Here is a 21,949-nt window from a genome sequence, read left to right as displayed (position 1 = left end):
AAGAAATCACAATTACTTTAACATACTTCACTGTTTTTAAAAAAATGATAAAACTTTGACTTAAATTGTCATTGTTAAGGTAGATTTTTGGGGGAGATGTAGTAACCATTGAAGTTAAATTATATCATAGCACTATTGTAAAAACAGATAATTGCCATCATTTAAATTAATAAATTAGGGGCCAGAGAGATAGCACAGCAGTAGGGCTTTGGCCTTGCACGCAGCAGATCCAGGACAATGGTGGTTCGAATGCCGGGATCCCATATGGTCCCCATGCTTGCCAGGAGCAATTTCTGAGCAGTGAGCCAAGAGTAACCCCTGAGTGCTGCCAGGTGTGACCCAAATCCCCCCAAATTAATAAATTATACTTAAGTTAAATATTTAATACACAAAAGACTAAACAAATATGAATTTCAATAACCAGTAAAGATAAGGATAATAAATCGTTCACAATTTCTTCTGGGAATGAATATATTTGTCAAATTGGAAATATATTCCTTGCTATTAAAAGCAAAAGCTCAATTTCCCAAATACAGCAGGAGAGTTTTTGCACTTGGTTGAGAATATAAATTGGTAATCTTAGTCTTGGGATAAGTTGTTTTAGACTTACTATAAATTTCTTTATTTTAGCAAAACACAATGAGTTACAATGTTATTCATTGTTGAGTTTTAGGCATATTATGCTCCAATACTAGGCCCACAATCAGTGTTCATTTTTCTCCACTGGTGCCCTCAAACAGTTTTTGGTAATATCACTTTGCAAAAGAAGGACTGTCTTTCTTTAGTGCAGGAAATAGTAAAATATAAATGATCAACTGAAGCAACATTTTAGAACAGGGCTGGAAATCTTCAACTAAATATAATTTAAGTTCACCATTCTCAGAACTGTTGTCAATTCAACAGACTTTGTCTCCCCCCCCCCTTTTTTTTGGTTTATTGGGTCACATCTGGCAGTGCTCAGGGGTTACTCCTGGCTCTACGCTCAGAAATCGCTCCTGGTAGGCTCAGGGGACCAGGCTGGACACCGGGATTTGAACCACCGTCCTTCTGCATGAAAGGCAAACGCCTTACCTCCATGCTATCTCTCTGGCCCAAACTTTGTCTCCCTAATGACCATTGCTACTATTTAATATCAGAAGTTTAAAAGTCTATCCTAAATATTTCTAAATCAGTAAGCTTTAAATTAATAATCAATAAATTATAATTCCTCAATCTATGTAGCTTGAGCATACTAACAGATTATAAAAACTAAAAATTAAAAACTATTCATTTTGTATCAATGACATGAATTTTTGACATTCTTTTTCTATATTTTTAGGCAGTTTTCTTGTCTACTTACTAATAAAGCTATTTAAGAAAATTGTTTGCTTGTAATTTGAAGAGCCAAAGAAATATATTGAAAACCCTGTAGAAAAATAATGCCAACAAACAGTTTAATTGTTGCCAAATTCATATATTTCTCATAAATGCTTCGTGACCAGCAACTTACAAAACAATCCCTAAAAAAATACACAGTTCTTCTAGAAGGCAGGGTGGCTTCTGTTGGTAGTGGGTTCAGTTAGCTGATCTTTTATCTTTCCTCCAAAGTTGTAATATTCTGATTGTTCAGGCATTGAGGAAGTGTCTTGGACTGCAGTTTACTTAACATATAAATTTCTGCAAGAAGGATAATTTGGAGAATCCAGTTTCCTTGATTCAACAAGGGCACAATATGTGTTTACATTAGCTACATGAAGAATTTCCTCAAATTGCTACATTTGTATAGGAACATGCCATTTTTTCTTTCAGAAAATTGTACAGAATGTTCAACTGAGGATTGTAATAACAACTAGAACAAATTATTTGGATATAAATCTAACGTTTCTTGTTGACCTAACTTGATCCCCCAAAGATAACAGTATAAGTTTTTCCAAAAAATGATTCAGAAGAGAGAGGATTTATCATTTGGAAGAAACCAAACACCTTCCAGGCAATTTCTTCCAGATGAAATTCAGCCTTCATTAGCACTGACTTGATTCTTCAAAAATTTATTAATTATCTCAGTAAAAAGCTTTCTCTCCCTGAGACAGATACTTAGGGTTGTTGAAGTGCATATTGTTAGGAGGAGCTGAGGTTAACTAAGGACAAAGCAGTTTATTGGCAAGAAATGAATACAAAAGTGACTTCACTGATGGAAGGTAACCCTTTATAACACAGGTTTCACCGCTCACTGCAAGGAATCTATCCTTTCAGAGACTTGTAAGGTCCTTAATCTGTAGCCACAGCTACTTCTTCATGTGTTAATGATTCTTCTTCAGTGTCATGTCATGACACTTAGCATGTGACTTCCACTTTTATTGAATACAGAAAAAGTCACTGACATCCTATGGCAAGAAGCTATTGGCTGCTGTTTCACGTTTTGTAAACAGAGGCTCATTTGATATAACCTGACAATGAGGGACCAGAGCGATAGCACAGCAGTAGGTGTTTGCCTTGCACGTGGCCAATCCAGGACAGATCTTGGTTCGACCCCCAGCATCCCATATAGTCCCCGAAGCCAGGAGCGATTTCTGAGTGCATAGCTAGGAGTAACCCAAAAAGCAAAAACCAAAAGCCAAAAAACAACAACAAAGAAAACAAAAAACCTGATAATCAAAAATGAATCATAAGAGAGTCTTATTCTCACCAATCAACCTAATTTTATGGTATCAAACAATTCACAAGGCTCTTAAGCTTGATATTTTTTCCTGGATGGGCAAATATTATGAAAAAGTTTTCTTCTCTTTGGCTGAAAGTTCAAAATTAAGGTATCAGCAAGGGGACTTCTGAGAGTTCTGTTTATGGGTAATTGTCCTTCCACTGTAAGTTTACCTTGTCCTCTTTCTTTGCATCTTTGTTCTCATAATTAAAAATAAAAAAATTAAAAAAAAAGAAAAAGTTTTTTTCTTACATTTGTAAGTGTCATAAGTACAAGAATCCAGGTGTAAGGGAGGCATTGAGGTGAATTCTGGAAGCCTTTGTCACATTTTCACAGAATACCTGTCAAAAGAATTTCCCCTGCCTATATGCTTTGGAAGTTTTTGATTCTAATATACACTTCTTTATTTAATAAAGGTAGATTAGTGTGATATAGGCAAATTATTTATCTCATGCAACATAGAAACAGTCTTTTAGGGGCAGGAGTGATAGCACAGCATAGGGCATTTGACTTGCACGTGCCTGACCCAGATGGACCCGGGTTTGAACCTCGGGATCCCATATGGCCCTCCAAGCCTGCCAAGATCTATTTCTGAGCACAGAGCCAGGTTAACCCTTGAGCATCACTGGGTGTGGCTCAAAAACAGGAGGAGGAGGAGGAAGAGGAGGAGGAGGTAAAGGAGGAGGAGGAAGAGGTAGAGTAGGAGGAGGAGGAGGAAGAGGAGGAAGAGGAGGAGGATGTGGAAGAGGAGGAGGAAGTGGAGGAAAAGGAGGAGGAGGAGAACGAGGTGGAGAAGGAGGAGGAGGTGGTGGAGAAGGAAAAGGAGGAGCAGGAGAAGGAAGAAATAGTCTTTTAATGTTTGGTTTAAAACAAAATGAAAATGATTGTTAGCCCTGTTTGCATATTATTTTTTAATAATTTTTATTGTGACCAAAGTGAATTACAAATTTTTCACAGTAATATTTTAGGTACATAGTGAAAATGAATCGGACCATTCCCACCACCAGTGCTGTCCTCCTTCCACCCCTGTTCCCAGCATGCAATCCATATCACTCCTATTGGCCCCCTAGACTATTAGTGTAACTGGTCCCCTCTGTGTATAGCTTGTAGATTGGGTATCGAGTCTGTTGTCATTGACTTTGTTTTGGTGTTTAAGTCTGATAATTTTTTATTTCCACTCAATGTTCATACAACTGTTTGCTCCTGGTATCATCCATTTTTTAGCCCCTCAATTTATGAGGCAGAAGAAGTTGATTCAAGTTCTGTGAAAAATAAAAGAAAGCCAGGAGGAGTCCGTCTAGAGGCTATAAATATCAATTTAAAAGAAGAAAGGAAAAAGAAGAAAAACATAACAAAAACAAACAAGAAAACAAAACAAGCAACTACAAAAAAGCACAGCAGCAGCAACAACAACAACAACAGAAAAAACAAAACAACAACTACAAGAACGAAAAAAACAAGAAAAAGAAAAAACAAGGAAGGAGGTCTGGTGTGGCAAAGTTCTTTGCTTTGCTTTGCTTAGGCTTAGTAAATATTGAGGAAATTAGTAATGGAATTCCCTTGGCCTACGAGATACAGGGTTTCTCCACCCTTGAAGCATACTGTCATGGGAACAACTACAGGCTCCTTACTAGCTCATTATTGAACCTTAAGGTCTTTTGCATATATTGTGTACAAATTCCACTCTAAATTTTTTAGAAACTGCAGGGTAAACAAAGTCTTAGAATAAAAGTAAATTTTAATAGTGAAAAGACACATTCACCTACAGTTGAAACAATGATGTTTTACAATTACCTTGACTCCATTGTAAAATTGTTTGAGTATTTGTAGCAACAAATACCTTATTTGCACTTTTTTATTTTTAACATGGATTTATCTCTGTGCTTGAAAGGCATTCTGACTCTGATAGGAATAGAGCAAAAAATAGGCTTCAATCAAGATAAAATTTCTTTATATATCAAACAAACAAACAAGAAAGCTAAAAACATCTACATATTTTCCGGCATATAAGACGACTTTTGAAATAAAAAAAAAAGTAAACCAAAAATCGGGGGTCGTCTTATACACTGAGTATATCCCGAAAATGTTTCAATATGCTGCTAAATGAAAATTGTCTGAATATTGCCACAAAACGAATTTTCCAACTCGATCCTGCACCAATCACTGCAAGGCTGCTCTGACCACCTCTCTAACTCAGCCAATCCAAGCAGGCTTTTTATGTATGCAAATTAGACAATGTTCTGGACCCGAATCTACACTGTAAAAAGCATGCTCTGATTGGTCAGAGTCAGAGAAGAAGTCTATTACAGTATAACCTTTGCTTGTTGTGATTGGCTCACGGTGGTACATACAGTTGCAGCACAGGAACGTTCTGTCTGATACAGCGAATATTGGCCTAAACCTGCAGTTTTAACTGCAAAATTCGGGGTCGTCTTATACGCCCAGTCGTCTTATATGCTGTAACGGTACTTTGTTTCTTCTTATTCCCTAACATGGTGTTTCATCACAAATCCATAATACTGGCTTTGAGTCTGCCATCAAGTGGACATCATCGCAAGACCAAGAGTTAAAGGTGAATAATTATAGATAAAATCTGATCTGTGTTGTATCCTTTGTTTAGGTTAACCCATTACATCTAGAAGCTTACATATAGAAGCAAGGGAGTTGATGTACTAACGCCTGTTGTTCAAAGTGTCAACTCTATAATCAACCTAAGTGTCTATAACGTTCCTATTATCTCCTCATAAATTAAAAAAATATCTGTTAATTGAATAATGGTGTTTATCAATCAATGTTTGGGTGCTTCCTACATATGCAAGACCAAGAGTTAAAGGTGATTAATTATAGGCAAAATCTGATCTGTGTTGTATCTTTTGTTTGGGCTAACCCATTACATCTAGAAGCTTATATTCTAGAGTTTTAGATATTTAAAGTAAATTTTTGTTCAGTGTTCAAAGTACAGTTGATTCTTGAACAACACAATTTAAATTAGGCAGTACTACTTATCTGCAGACATTTTTTGGCATTTAAATTTCTGCAATCACAGATTCAACCAGAGTAAATGTCAGTTGGCTGAATTCACAGATGCAGTTCCTTTGTATACAGAGGTAATACTTTACATTATATGTTGACATATAGAAGCAAGGGAGTTGATGTCCTAAAGCCTGTTGTTCAAAGCGTCAACTCTATAGTCAACCTAAGTGTCTATAACATTCTTATTATCTCCTTATAAATTAAAAAATATCTGTTAATTGAATAATGGTATTTATCAATCAATGTTTGGGTGCTTCCTACATATTTATTAATTTCTTTTTAAAATGTTTTTTTTTTTTAGTTTGGGGGGTGTTTGGGTCACACCCAAGTGTGAGTGCATAGCTAGAAATTAGAAATTGCTCTTAGATTGGGGAACCATAAGGGATGCCGGGAATTGGACCCAGGTCTGTCCTGGGTCAACTGCATGCAAGGTAAGTGCCCTACCTCTGTGCTATTGCTTTGGCCCCCATATTTATTAATTTTTGTGTATACTCATTGCTATTAACCCATTGTGTTAAGGTCTAGGAAGTGATTAAAAGTAAGAATATTTTCTGCTATTGGAACTTATAAGCTAGTTGAATAACCATGAAATAATTGATAAAAATATTCAAAATGAAATATCAAAACATCATTAACTTTGCAGTGCATGGTTGTCAACACACAAAAATATAAATAAGAAAATATTGCATTTAAAAATAATTAAGTGATTAAAGTAAAATTATTATATAAAAATTCAGTATGCCACTAGCTGACATTTAAAATGATATATACATATATAATGAGAAAAACTCTATGTATAAATAATTCCTTTTAATTACTTTAGAAACAAATATTTCAAAATTAATGAAATAACCAAATTGAGATCTTTTTTTTTTTTTTTTGGTTTTTGGGCCACACCCGTTTGATGCTCAGGGGTTACTCCTGGCTATGTGCTCAGAAATCGCCCCTGGCTTGGGGGGACCATAAGGGACGCCGGGGGATCGAACCGCGGTCCTTCCTTGGCTAGCGCTTGCAAGGCAGACACCTTACCTCCAGCGCCACCTACCCGGCCCCCCAAATTGAGATCTTGATGGCAATCTGTATAATGCTTTGGATAGGATGATGTTTAACAATATTGATTTTTTTTATTAAGTGACCATAAAACAGCTTTCTATCTGCATATGCCTTTCATTTGTTTTAAAAGTTACTTATGATTTTAAATATATGTCTTTTACTTCTTCTGCTAAGATTTATACCTAAGTATTAAATCCTTTCAGTCATTGTAAATTAACAGTCCCACATACATAATATCTAATGGTTTAAAACTGAAAACTTTCCCTCTGAAATCAGTGGTAAGGATGTCCACTGTCTCCACTTTAATTCAACATAAAACAAGAAGTCCTATCTATAGAAATCAGGCAAGAAAAAGAAATAAAAGGGATCCAGTTAGAAAAAAATGAAGTAAAATCATCACCATTTGCTAATGACATGGTATTCTACATAGGTTTTCCAATGAGTACATAAACAAACCTCCTAAAAACAATAAATACAATAAAGTAATATAATAAAGTAATAAATAAATAATAATAAATAAAGTAATAAATACAATAAAGTGTCTGATTACAATGTCAATACACAAAAATCTTGTCACATTCTATATGCAAATAATCAAGCAGAGGAAAAAGTGAACTAAGAGTATCCAACTCAATAGTGTCCAAACATCAAGCATTTAGAAATCAGCTTAAAAGAAGTGAAATATCTATATCATGAACATTTTAAATCACTTCTGAAAGAGACCGAAGACCTTAGGAAATTCTTCTTGAAAAAAAGTTCCATGTTCATAGATTGCAGAATCAATGTTGTAAATTTAGTATCCTACCCAAATTATCATATAGATTAAATCCAATCACCATCACAGTCAGACTATATTCTTCAAGTCAGTAATGAAAACTACAGCCAATATTAAAAATTGTATGGAGTCATAAAAGACCCTGAATAGCCATAGAATACTGAAAAATATACTTGGATCACTATCATTATATAACTTAAAATTATAATATAAGGATACAATTAATACTTACCTTGGCAGGGGAGATACCATGATCAATAAGGTGTTTTTCCCAGGGTGAGGCTTATCCATTGCACTCTGGATGCGCTGACCCCTGTAATTTTCCCAAATGTGGGAAACTTGACAGCAAAAAAAAAAAAAAAAAAGGATACAATTATCAAAACAGCATCACCCTGGAATAAGGATAAACCTTCTGACCCAGGATGAGTCAGAATCAAATATCTAAATAGCTAATCAAATACACAAAGACATATCTATAGTCAGCTAACTTTCAACAGAAGAACTAAGATTATAAAATAAAGATGGCCTTTTCAACAAATGATGTTAGAAAAAGTAGATAACAAAGTGCAAAAATTTAAAGCTAGATTTATATTTCACACCTTAACATACCATCAAAGACAGCATTAGACACTAATCTTAAGAGTGTTCTGACTTTATTTTACTCAATTCAATTTAAATATTCTGGTCTGATCTCAAAATTATTGACCTGATTTTGAATTTACTTTTTTTTTTTGGTAAGGTGTGAGATCTGGGTCCAGCTTTGAAAAGTAAATTCAAAGTGAATTTATACATTTTGAGGTCAGATCAGAACAGAACTATAAGGTACATTGAGTAAAATATAAGCAGAACACTGAAGATTTGGGTCATTGGTGGTGGGAATGTTGCACCAGTGAATGGGGGTGTTCTTTACATGACTGAAACCCAACTACAATCTTATTTGTAATCAAGGTGTTTAAATAAAGATACTAATAAAAAGAGATTTGTATCTAAAGGTGTCTTCAATTATATCTGCAACAGAATAATAAAGAGACAAACATAATTATAGTAAATTAAAGAGTTTCTGCATGGCAAAAGAAACATGAGTTAAAACTAAAAGACAACTAACCAATGAGAAAAAATATTTGCAGTTAACAATCAGATAAAGGGTTGATATCCAGGATATATAAAATATTCATGAAGATCAGCAACAAAATCAAAATCCCTATAATAAATAGGGAGAGGAAATTAACAAGTACTTCTTGAAGAAGACAGAGGGATGGCAAGTAGGCACACACAAAAATTCTCATCATCATTTATTATTAAAGAATCCCAAATAAAGAAGACAATGAGATAACATTTCATACCAGTGATAATGATGTATATTAAAAATACAGGGAGCAAGACGTGTTGGTTGGAAATGGGGCATAAAAGGAGTTCTCAGACACTACTGGTGGAAATAGTTCTGATTCAACCCCTATGTAATATATTATGGCTGTTTTTCAGTGAAGTATGAATTGAGCTATCATATGATGCAAACATTTCATTTCTGATATCTACTTCCTGGACACAAAAGCATTCATTCAAAAGGACATGTACAACACCATTATTCATTGCACCACTTAGTACAATAACTAAAGTTATAGACTTAGACTCAAGTTAGATGCCTAGTGTCAGATAAGTGGAATATAAAGATCTGATAAATAATACAATAAAATATTATGAATCTACAAGAAGCAATAAAATCATGGAATCCACTGCAACTTTCATAGAAATGGATGATATCATGTTAAATAAAGTTCAACAGAAGAACAGAATATGAGACCACTTGTATGTGGTATATAGAAAAACTGGATAGTTGTCTTTTAGTTTTAACTCATGTTTCTTTTGCCATGCAGAAACTCTTTAATTTACTATAATTATGTTTGTCTCTTTATTATTCTGTTGTAGATATAATTGAAGACACCTTTAGATACAAATCTCTTTTTATTAGTATCTTTATTTAAACACCTTGATTACAAATAAGATTGTAGTTGGGTTTCAGTCATGTAAAGAACACCCCCATTCACTGGTGCAACATTCATAATAAATATACACTTTTAAATAATGGATTTTGAAGCACTAACTAATAAAATTATAGTTAAGATTGAAATCCTGTGCCAAAGTCATAGTACAGTGAGCAGTTCATTTGCCTTTCATGTGGCTACTTTTTTATTTAAGAGGACACATTAGTTGTTTATCCTGGACACTGCATATGGTCTTATGCTCTTATGCTCTTCTAGGAGAGATTCCTGAGCACAAAGACAGAAGTAAGCCTTAAGTATTGAGAAGCATGGCCCCAAAACTTAAAAAATGATATAAATTTTGGTGCCAGAATGATAGTGCAGTGGTAGGGCATTTGCCTTGCTCGATGCTGATCCAGGATGGACTTCAGTTTGATCTCTGAAGCTAGGAGCAATTTCTGAGCGCATTGCCAGGAGTAACCTCTGAGCTTCACAGGGTTTCCAAGTCAAGATACCCGAAGGAGCTTTATTACCAAAAACATTATTAACACAAATATGGACAAAATATTTACTTTGCCCTTAAAATTGTAGTTACGCTTATATCAATTTAAATTCTTTCTTCAATTTTGACCTGGTTATGGTTCTCTCATGGATTATTCTAAAGAGCTAATAGCAGGAGTAAGGAATTCTTTCTAGAGTGAGAAGGGTACATGAGACAAAGATGGGAGGTGATTTGGCTTATTTCATAGGATTTACTTCATTGAATGAATATCTGGAAAGTACATAGTTACTGGCACTAGACTCACCTTCCTGTATCAATAGCCATCAACATCCTCTCAGGATTTATTTACCATCCATTGGGAATGTAAAATTTGTTTTTAAGAATAAAGATCATGAGAATTCTTCAGACATGCTGGTGTTTCAGCCATATTCCTTCCCAAATGTCTTCTCAACATCTTTTATCTCTTAATCTAAAAGTAATTTTGTACTTTAGATGTGAATATGTGGCATGACAATGAGATTAGATCAGAAGAAGAAAGACCTCTCTTGCTTCAGCTCTTTTGAGGTGAATCAATTCTAATTTCATTTTGAATTCTATATTTTATCATTTTAGAAGAATTCTTAGACTGATGCAGAATCACCATCATGTGCTCTTCTTTGCTCCATACTGTCATACCTCCCACAGTCAATATTTCTTAATGCACTCACTCAGATGGAACCCACCAGGAAAATCCTATTAGATCACATTTAAAATATATCCTTAGGGACGTAAGTGATAGTACATGTGCATAGGTTCTTTTTCTTGCATGCTGACAAAACTATTTCTATCTCCAACACCCCATGTGATAGCCAGAAGTAAACCCTAAGTAAAAATCAATGTGGAACAAAAAAAGAGCAAAACATATATATATAATATATATTCTAATATATACATACATTAATTATTTACATGCATAATGTATATCCTTAAGCATATTATATGTATACTCAGATATACATATGACATTTACCCATACCTATATTATATATACCCATATAATATGTTTATGGGAAAAGTTTAATATATTATAAAATGTATGTTATAAAATATATAAAACAAAATATTTTTATAAAAATATAAAATGTTTTATAACTTATAATTTAACTATATTTCTCAATAACCTATATACATATAACATATACCCTTAAATATATACATATACCCATATCCAAATAATACATTTATAGTATATTTTATATTATATTATAAAATATAAGTTATAAAATATATACAACATATAAAATACATTAAATAAATTTTATAAAATATTAAACATATAAAATATATTAAACATATATGTTATAAGATATTATAATATATAACCCATATAAATGGCCTTAATTACAACTATCTTCTCATTGCTGCCACCTCAATTTACTATACGCATACAGATAAAAAGAAAAAGTACTTACTTTGAATTACTTTACCTGGTCCAAAATCTAGAGATTAAGGATGAGCTAAAACTACATTCCAAGAAATTCCTAAGTAGTTGGGTGACCCATAATTGCAGAGATTTGAGCATCTCCTTACCCAGTGTTGCTTTTCTCATCATGAGTTTTTAATTAATTAATGCTTTAGACAGAATCCTATGAAATTACATGATGCAAGTCAACAGGTATGATACCAAACCTTGGCATCTGGACTAGATGCTAGGTTTAATGAAGGAACATATTCTCAACTTGAAGGTTCTTATAATTGTAAGAGAAACTATATGAAATAAATTTAGAAATATTCAACGGGGAGTACCTTAATAGAGATGTGCTTTTGTGTAACTATGTAGATGAAATCAAGGAGCAAGAGATGAAAAAAGTTTTGAATGAAATGTAAGAAGTGAACATTATTGTTTCTCTTTCTTTGTGAGTTTTGCTAGTGGTTTATCAATCTTGTTTATTTTTTCAAAGAACCAACTTTTGGTTTCATTGATCTTTCTATTGTTTTATTGATTTCCACTTCCTTGATTTCTGCTCTAAGCTTTATTATTTCCTCTGCCTACCTATTTTTGATTTCTTTGGTTGATCATTTTTTAATTTTATAAGCTGTGTCATTAAGCTTTTTATATAGGCCCCTTCTTGCAAAGTGCGCTTGCAAAGCAATAAATTTTCCTCTTAGTACTGCTTTTGCTGTGTCTCATAAATTCTGGTACTTTGTGTCTTCATTGTGTCATTTATTTTCAGGAATGTTTTGGTTTCCTCTTTGATTTTATCCCTGATCCACTGATTGTTCAGTAGTGAGCTGTTTAATTCTCAGGCATTGAAGTTTTTCTTCTGTGTCCCTTTGTAGTTCACTTCCAATTTCAGTGCACTGTGATATGAGAAGTTTGTCTTTATGATTTCTATCCTCTTTGTTTTATCAAGATATGTTTTATTGGTCAGCTTGTGGTCTATACTGAAAATGACTTTTGTGCATTGGAGAAGAATATCCAGTTTTCTGGGGATGGGGTGCCCTACATATATAGAGTGGTGAGTTTAGAGAGACAACTACACCATCATAACAATGTTTTTATATTAATATCTTCATTTGAACACATTGATTAAAGATATGACTGTAGTTGGGTTTCAGTCATGTAAAGAACACCCCCCTTTACTGGTGCATCATTTCCACCACCAATGACATAACAATGTTAATGAGTCAGAGAAGTAGAATGCCTCGAATACAGGGAGAGAGGGAGAGTGTGGGGAAGGAGGGAGATGAGGGGCATTGGTGGTGGGAAGATTGCACTGGTGAAGGGGCGTGTTCTTTTTATTACTAAAATCCAACTACAATCATGTATTAATCATGGTGCTTAAATAAAGAAAAAAAGATATGAACATTAAAAGTCAGAAGGTTTATCTAAGTAGATTAGGACAACATATTACTTGAATGTTTTTGAGATCTAGGAGATGAGAGAGAAGCAGAGGTTTCATGTTTCTAAGAAATCGAGGACTCACTGAATGAACAAGGATGTGTCAGTTCTGAGAGTTCTAAGTGAGGGAGATTTTTGTCAATTCAAAAGCAGTAAGTTCACTCTGATGATATTATAGAGAACTATTTATGGGGGATGACAGAAAGACCAAGGTTGCAACAGTGAAACATGAAAACTATGAAGTATTCAATGAAGTATGAATATATTTTCTGCCTCAATGACTGGAAAAATTATTCTATCGTTTTACATTTCAATAATTTGTCAGTTATGAAAATTTTCACTTGCAGGCATTGCTTCATTTGCAATTCAGAGAGCCCTTTCTTTATTCTTTTCCTGTTGCTCCTCCCATTCTTCGTAACCTTTCTTTATTCTTTCCTAGTGAATTTTTTATTCTTCCTTCCATTCTCCCTTTCTCTACTCCTCTATCTTTCTTTCATTCCTTCCTGTCTCTTTATTTTTCTATTACCTTCCTCCACTACTTCTCCCTTTCTTTTTCACTCTACCAATATATATATATATATATTAAAAAACTTGTTTGATCTTCCACTTTTTCTGACACTATTTTAGTTACTTAGCCTTTACATATTAGTCTTTATTGATTAAATATTTTGTATATATTTGTAAGCAAACAAGTTTATCTTTCTCCTAACAAATGACATTTGAATTTAGATATTTGAACATTTGTATTGAAAAAGTAATGAGTTGTAGTTTAAATAAATGAGACAAAGTTAAATTTGGTCTCCCAAATTTACATTAAATTTAGTAAAAATAAATCCGGAGACACTGTGTGTGTTGCCTGTGCGAATTACTCTACTGTTCTGTGTCCTGAACCTCCCCTGAGTGGGTCAAGAAGGACCCAGCAAAATTGCTCTCCTAGAGGCTCCAAAAGAGCATGGCCACTTTGCTTCGCTTCATGGCCACTCTTTCTAACGAATGAACCCCACCATAACACACAGAAAAAAAATCTCACGATAAGTATGACAATGGGGAAACCTTGCAGGCAAACACCATGCACAGGGAATGAAGATGATAGGTCTGATGACCCCAAAAATAGCAACCACCTTATTAACCTCTCAGATAAGGAGTTTAGAATAGAAATATGGAGGATTCTCAGGAAATCAAAGAAAATATAGCTCTCACTGAACAGAACACGAAGTCAGAAATAAGAAAATTCCAAACTGAAATAAGAGATCTGAAAAAAATGGAAGCTCAACTGAAAAACTCAATGGAAAGCCTCTCCAGCAGGGTAACAGCAGCAGAGGACAGAATTAGTGAACTGGAATATTAAATGCAGAACAACTCCATATAGCAGAAGAGATTGGAAAAGAACCTTAAGGCAAATGATCAGACAATGGAAAAAGTACTCAAAGAATATGAACAGATACCATAAATATAGATGTCTTTGATAAACTCAACAGAAACAACATAAGCATCATTGGAGTCCCAAAGGCCCAGGAAGGGGATCAATGGGAAGAATCAACAGTTAAAGATATCATCACAGAGAAACTCCCAGAGCTAAAGACTGCATGCAATCAAATCCTGCATGCCCGAAGAGTACTAGCTAAAAGAGACCCAAAGAAAAACGCAAGACCCATCCTAGTCACAATGACAAATCCTATAAAAAAGAGATAGAATACTGAAAGCAGCAAAATCTAAAAGGGATATTACATTCAAAGGAGCATCAATAAGATTTACAGCAGACATGTCACAAGAAACTCTCAAGGGCAGAAGATAGTGGTTAGAATGCTAAAGCATTCCTTGGGAAAAAATATGAAAGGCATTATTTTCCCCAACTTTAAACTGCATTACAAAGAAATAGTTATCAAATCAGCATGATATTGAAATAAAGAGAGACCCTCAGATGAGTGGACTAGGCTTGAGTACGCAAAGAATGTTCCCCAGACATAAAATCACCTAATTTTTGATGAAGGAGCAACAAATCTTAAATGGAGCAAGGAAAGCCTCTTCAACAGGTGTTGTTGGCACAACTGGTTAGCCACTTGCAAAAAGCATACTTAGACCCCCAGCTAACACTATGTCCGAAGGTAAAATCCAAATAGATTAAAGACCTTGGTATCAGACCTGAAACCATAAGGTATATAGAACAACATGTAGGTAAAACACTCCATGATATTGAGACTAAATGCATCTTTAAGGAGGAAACAGCATTCTCCAAACAAGTGGAAACAAAGATAAACAAATGGGAATATATTAAGCTGAGAAGCTTCTGCACCTCAAAGGAAATAGTGCCCAGGATACAAGAGCCACCCACTAAGTGGGAGAAACGATTCACCCAATACCCATCAGATAAGAAGCTAATGTCCAAAATATACAAGGCACTGACAGAACTTTACAAGAAAAAATTTCTAATCCCATCAAAAATGGGAAGAAGAAATGAACAGACACTTTGCCAAAGAAGAAATACAAATGGCCAAAAGACACATAAAAAATGCTCCACATCACTAATCATCTGGGAGATGCAAATAAAAAAAAACAATGAGGTACCATCTCACACCACAGAGATTGATGCACATCATAAAGAACGAGAACAAGCAGTGATGGCAGGGTTGTAGAGAGAAAGGAACTATTATTCACTGCTGGTGGGAATGCAGTCTAGTCCAATTTTTATGGAAAGCGATATGGAGATTCCTCCAAAACTGGAAAATTAAGCTCCCATACTATTCAGCTATACCACTCCTAGGAATATACCCTAGGAACACAAAAATATAATACCAAATCCCTCCCTCACACCTATATTTATTGCAGCACTATTTACAATAGCCAGACTCTGGAAACAACCAAGATACCCTTCAACAGATGAATGACTAAAGAAACTGTAGTGCATATACACAATGGAATATTATGCAGCAGTTCAGAAGAGATGAAGTCATGAAATTTTCCTATACATGGATGTACATGGAATTTATCATGCTGAGTGAAATAAGTCAGAGGGAGAGAGAGAGACACAGAATAGTCTCACTCATCTATGGGTTTTAAGAAAAATGAAAGGCATTTTTGCAATAATCCTCAGAGACAAAGAGAGGAGGGCTGAAAAATTCAGCTCACGACATGAAGGTCACCACAAAAAGTGTTGAGTTAGAGAAATAACTACACTGAGAACTATCATAACAATGTGAATGAATGAGGGAAGTGAAAAGCCTGTATAGAGTACAGGTGGGGGAGGGGTGGAGAGGAAGGAGATTTGGCACATTGGTGATGAGAATGTTGCACCAGTGAAGGGGGGTGTTCTTTACATGACTGAAACTCAACTATAATCATATTTGTAATCAAGGTGTTTAAATAGGAGTGAGTGAGAAATGGCTGCAGGTGGGGGTTTCCAGTCAGAGTGCTGACTGCTCTACCTGCAGAATCTCCACCGGGCTGTGCTTCTTCTGAGGAACTGAGCACCGGAAGGGAGCCCTGTCCTACCCTTCTCTGTCTTTCCTGAACTCTGGAAGCTCTCCTCAGAGCCCTGGGAAGCGAACCCCAAAGGAACTACATTCGGGAGCTACCCAGCGAGCCAGTGAGTGAGTGAGAAATGGCTGCAGGTGGGGGTTTCCAGGCAGAGTGCTGACTGCTCTACCTGCAGAATCTCCACCGGGCTGTGCTTCTTCTGAGGAACTGAGCACCGGAAGGGAGCCCTGTCCTACCCTTCTCTGTCTTTCCTGAACTCTGGAAGCTCTCCTCAGAGCCCTGGGAAGCGAACCCCAAAGAAACTACATTCAGAAGCTACCCAGCGAGCCAGTGAGTGAGTGAGAAATGGCTGCAGGTGGGGGTTTCCAGGCAGAGTGCTGACTGCTCTACCTGCAGAATCTCCACCGGGCTGTGCTTCTTCTGAGGAACTGAGCACCGGAAGGGAGCCCTGTCCTACCCTTCTCTGTCTTTCCTGAACTCTGGAAGCTCTCCTCAGAGCCCTGGGAAGCGAACCCCAAAGAAACTACATTCGGGAGCTACCCAGCGAGCCAGTGAGTGAGTGAGAAATGGCTGCAGGTGGGGGTTTCCAGGCAGAGTGCTGACTGCTCTACCTGCAGAATCTCCACCGGGCTGTGCTTCTTCTGAGGAACTGAGCACCGGAAGGGAGCCCTGTCCTACCCTTCTCTGTCTTTCCTGAACTCTGGAAGCTCTCCTCAGAGCCCTGGGAAGCGAACCCCAAAGAAACTATATTCAGAAGCTACCCAGAGAGCCAGTGAGTGAGTGAGAAATGGCTGCAGGTGGGGGTTTCCAGGCAGAGTGCTGACTGCTCTACCTGCAGAATCTCCACCGGGCTGTGCTTCTTCTGAGGAACTGAGCACCGGAAGGGAGCCCTGTCCTACCCTTCTCTGTCTTTCCTGAACTCTGGAAGCTCTCCTCAGAGCCCTGGGAAGCGAACCCCAAAGAAACTACATTCAGAAGCTACCCAGCGAGCCAGTGAGTGAGTGAGAAATGGCTGCAGGTGGGGGTTTCCAGGCAGAGTGCTGACTGCTCTACCTGCAGAATCTCCACCGGGCTGTGCTTCTTCTGAGGAACTGAGCACCAGAAGGGAGCCCTGTCCTACCCTTCTCTGTCTTTCCTGAACTCTGGAAGCTCTCCTCAGAGCCCTGGGAAGCGAACCCCAAAGAAACTACATTCGGGAGCTACCCAGCGAGCCAGTGAGTGAGTGAGAAATGGCTGCAGGTGGGGGTTTCCAGGCAGAGTGCTGACTGCTCTACCTGCAGAATCTCCACCGGGCTGTGCTTCTTCTGAGGAACTGAGCACCGGAAGGGAGCCCTGTCCTACCCTTCTCTGTCTTTCCTGAACTCTGGAAGCTCTCCTCAGAGCCCTGGGAAGCGAACCCCAAAGAAACTACATTCAGAAGCTACCCAGCGAGCCAGTGAGTGAGTGAGAAATGGCTGCAGGTGGGGGTTTCCAGGCAGAGTGCTGACTGCTCTACCTGCAGAATCTCCACCGGGCTGTGCTTCTTCTGAGGAACTGAGCACCGGAAGGGAGCCCTGTCCTACCCTTCTCTGTCTTTCCTGAACTCTGGAAGCTCTCCTCAGAGCCCTGGGAAGCTAACTCCAAAGAAACTACATTCGGGAAGAGATAACAATGCTATCTGGGCAAAAGCCGGCTCCCTGTGTGTGACACCAGGCGGGGAAAGTCCGCGAAAGTACACCGGCCCAGTGGGGCTCAACTGTGAAAGACTGTGAGTGTGACCTGTCTATGTCTGTCTACTGTCCTCTTGCGTGAAACTCTTGCGAGTGGGGCAAAAATAGGCTCCAGAGGAGCACGGCCGCTCCGCTTCGCTACGCGGCCGTGCACTCTTTCTAAGGAAAGAACTCCATTGCAACAAGAAGGAAAAATCACACTAAGAACGGCGCTATATCACAGAAGCAAACATTTCTCTCTGGACTGTCTTCTCTGTTGCATGCTTGGGCCTAAGATTTGACCCAGTGTGAGGCTTCATCCACGGAGGTCTCCCCTCCCTTAGAGGCAAGTCAGCCCATCCAGAAAGAGAGGAGCCAGAGGAGTGTGCTGCCTACATCATATAGACAATGAATACCACCACAACACGTAGAAAAACCCACAATACAAGTGTGACAATGGGGAAACAACGCAGGCCAGCATCAGACATAGAGAATGAAGATGACAATTCTGAGGACCAGATAATGACTGAACAACTAATCAACCTCTCAGATAAGGACTTTAGACTAGCAATATGGAAGGTGCTCAACAGACTCCAAGAAACCATGGATCGAGTTGAACAGAACACTAATAAGAACCAAGAAAATATGAAGGCAGAAATCACAAAACTCCAAACTGAAATAACATGTCAACTAACAGGACTGAAAAAGTCAGTAAACGAAGTGAATGACAAAATGGATAAGCTCTGGGACAGGGTATCAGAAGCTGAGAATAGACTTGGTGCTGTGGAAGATGAGATACATAACAATTCCATACAGCAGGAGAGATTGGACAAAAAACTTAAAGCAAATGAGCAGACAATGGAAAAATTAGTCAAAGAATGGGAACAGACGAAAATAGAAGTCTATGATAAGATCAACAGAAACAACTTAAGAATCATTGGAGTCCCAGAGACCCAGGAAGAAAATTTTCAGGAAGAATCAATGGTCAAGAACATCATTAAAGAGAAACTTCCAGAGCTAAAGAATATATGTGATCAAATCCTGCATGCCCGAAGAGTACCAACCAAAAGAGACCCCAGAAAAACCACCCCAAGACACATCCTAGTCACAATGACAAATCCCACAGATAGAGACAGAATTCTGAAAACAGCAAGATCAAAAGGGGAAATCATGTTCAAGCAAGCTTCCCTGAGATTTACAGCAGACCTGTCACCAGAAACACTCAATGCCAGAAAGCAGTGGTGGGATATTGTGACAATACTGAATGAAATGAATGCTTCACCCAGAATACTATACCCAGCAAAACTCACTTTCCGGTTTGATGGAAGAATACATGGTTTCACAGACAAAAAACAGCTCAGAAACTTCACAGACACAAAACCAGTCTTAAGAGAAAAACTGAAAGACCTAATCTAAGACAAGACTACCCAAAAGACACACCAAATTTTGAAATAAAGATGGCGTTAAATCCCAGGACAATTCTTTCTCTCAACGTCAATGGACTAAATGCACCAGTTAAGAGACACAGAGTGGCTAAATGGATCAAAAAACTCAATCCAACCTTCTGCTGCCTACAAGAAACGCACCTGAATAGTCAGAACAAACATAGACTCAAAATAAAAGGCTGGAGAAAAGTTATCCAAGCAAACAACACCCATAAAAAAGCTGGAGTGGCCATACTAATATCAGATAATGCAAACTTTATACTCAGGAAGGTTGTAAGGGACAAAGATGGACATTTTATATTAATCAAGGGGTACGTAGAGCAGGAAGTATTCACTCTCCTAAACATATATGCACCGAATGAGAGGCCAGCAAAATATTTAATACAACTGTTAACAAATCTGAAAAATAATATCAACAACAACACAATAATTGTGGGGGACCTTAACACGGCTTTTTCAACACTGGACAGGTCAACCAGACTGAAACCCAACAAGAATATACTAGACCTGAGGAGAGAAATGGAAGAAAGAGGCATAGTGGATATATATAGGACACTCCATCCCCAGAAACCTGGATACACATTCTTCTCCAATGTACATGGGACATTCTCCAGGATAGACTACATGCTGGCACATAAAACATACCTCCATAAGATCAAGAGGATAGAAGTTTTGCAGACTACCTTCGCTGACCACAAGGCTCTGAAATTATTTGTGAACTCCAAAGGGACTCAGAAGAAACACTTTAACACCTGGAAGTTAAACAGCCTCATGCTCAATAACCAGTGGGTCCGAGATGAAATCAAGGAGGAAATCAAAAGGTTCCTGGAAACAAATGACAATAAAGACACAAACTCTCAGAACTTATGGGACACAGCAAAAGCAGTACTGAGAGGAAAATTTATAGCTTTGCAAGCACACATCAGGAAGGAAGAAGGAGCTTACCTGAGTAGCTTAATGACACAGCTAATAGAACTAGAAAATGCTCAACAAAAGGACCCAAGAATAGGAAGACAGAAGGAAATAACAAAGCTGAGAGCAGAAATCAACGAAGTGGAAACTCAAAAAACAATCCGAAAGATCAACGAAAGCAAAAGTTGGTTCTTTGAAAAAATAAACAAGATTGATAGACCACTGGCAAACCTAACAAAGAAAGAGAGAGAGAGAAACTTGATAACTCATATCAGGAATGAAAAAGGAGAGATCACTACTGATATGACAGAGATTCAAAGGGTAATCAGAAACTACTTTGAAAAACTCTACGCCACTAAAAATGAGAACCTGGAAGAAATGGATAAATTCTTGGACTCTTATAATCTTCCACGGTTGAAGGAAGAGGATGTAGCATATCTAAACACCCCCATCACCATTGATGAAATTAAAACAGTAATCAAATGTCTGCCGAAAAACAAAAGCCCAGGTCCAGATGGATTCACTAATGAATTCTATCAAACTTTCCAAGAGGAACTACTGCCAATCTTGGCAAGACTCTTTCATGAAATTGAACAAACAGAAACACTCCCAAATAGCTTTTATGAAGCCAACATCACCTTGATACCTAAACCAGACAGAGACGCTACCAAAAAAGAAAATTACAGACCAATATCACTGATGAATGCAGATGCAAAGATCCTCAACAAAATCCTGGCAAATAGGATTCAATGCCTCGTTAAAAAGATCATCCACTACGATCAAGTAGGTTTCATCCCAGGAATGCAAGGCTGGTTTAACATCCGTAAATCTATCAACATAATACACAACATCAATAACAAGAAAAATAAAAACCACATGATCATATCAATAGATGCAGAGAAAGCATTTGATAAGGTCCAACACCCATTCTTGATCAAAACTCTCAGCAAGATGGGAATGGAGGGAACCTTTCTCAATATAGTGAAGGCCATCTACCACAAGCCAGTGGCAAATATTATCCTCAATGGAGAAAAACTGAAAGCCTTCCCTCTAAATTCTGGCACAAGACAAGGCTGTCCTCTCTCACCACTCCTATTCAACATAGCACTGGAAGTACTTGCTATAGCGATTAGGCAAGAAAAGGATATCAAGGGAATCCAGATAGGAAAGGAAGAAGTCAAGCTCTCACTGTTTGCAGATGACATGATACTCTACTTAGAAAACCCTAAAGACTCTATCAAAAAGCTTCTAGAAACAATAGACTCATATAGCAAGGTGGCAGGCTACAAAATTAACACACAAAAATCAATGGCCTTTCTATATACCAATAGTAATAAGGATGAAATGGACATTAAAGAAAACAACCCCATTCACAATAGTGCCACACAAACTCAAATATCTTGGAATCAACTTGACTAAATATGTGAAGGACCTATACAAAGAAAACTATAAAACTCTGCTCCAAGAAATAAGAGAGGACACACGGAAATGGAAACGCATACCCTGCTCATGGATTGGCAGGATTAACAT

At 37.2% G+C, this 21,949-nt stretch overlaps 1 pseudogene; it reads left to right on the top strand.

Moving 5' to 3' along the window:
• The first annotated feature begins 7,762 nt into the window (after nt 1–7,762).
• LOC126019504 (uncharacterized) lies at nt 7,763–7,891 on the top strand (annotated as a pseudogene).
• Nucleotides 7,892–21,949: the final 14,058 nt, after the last annotated feature.

This window comes from Suncus etruscus, chromosome 9, assembly GCF_024139225.1.
Source record: "Suncus etruscus isolate mSunEtr1 chromosome 9, mSunEtr1.pri.cur, whole genome shotgun sequence".
In the NCBI taxonomy this organism is placed as follows: Eukaryota; Metazoa; Chordata; class Mammalia; order Eulipotyphla; family Soricidae; genus Suncus; species Suncus etruscus.
Note: the sequence above shows the minus strand (reverse complement) of the source record. Positions and strands in the feature narration are given on the sequence as shown.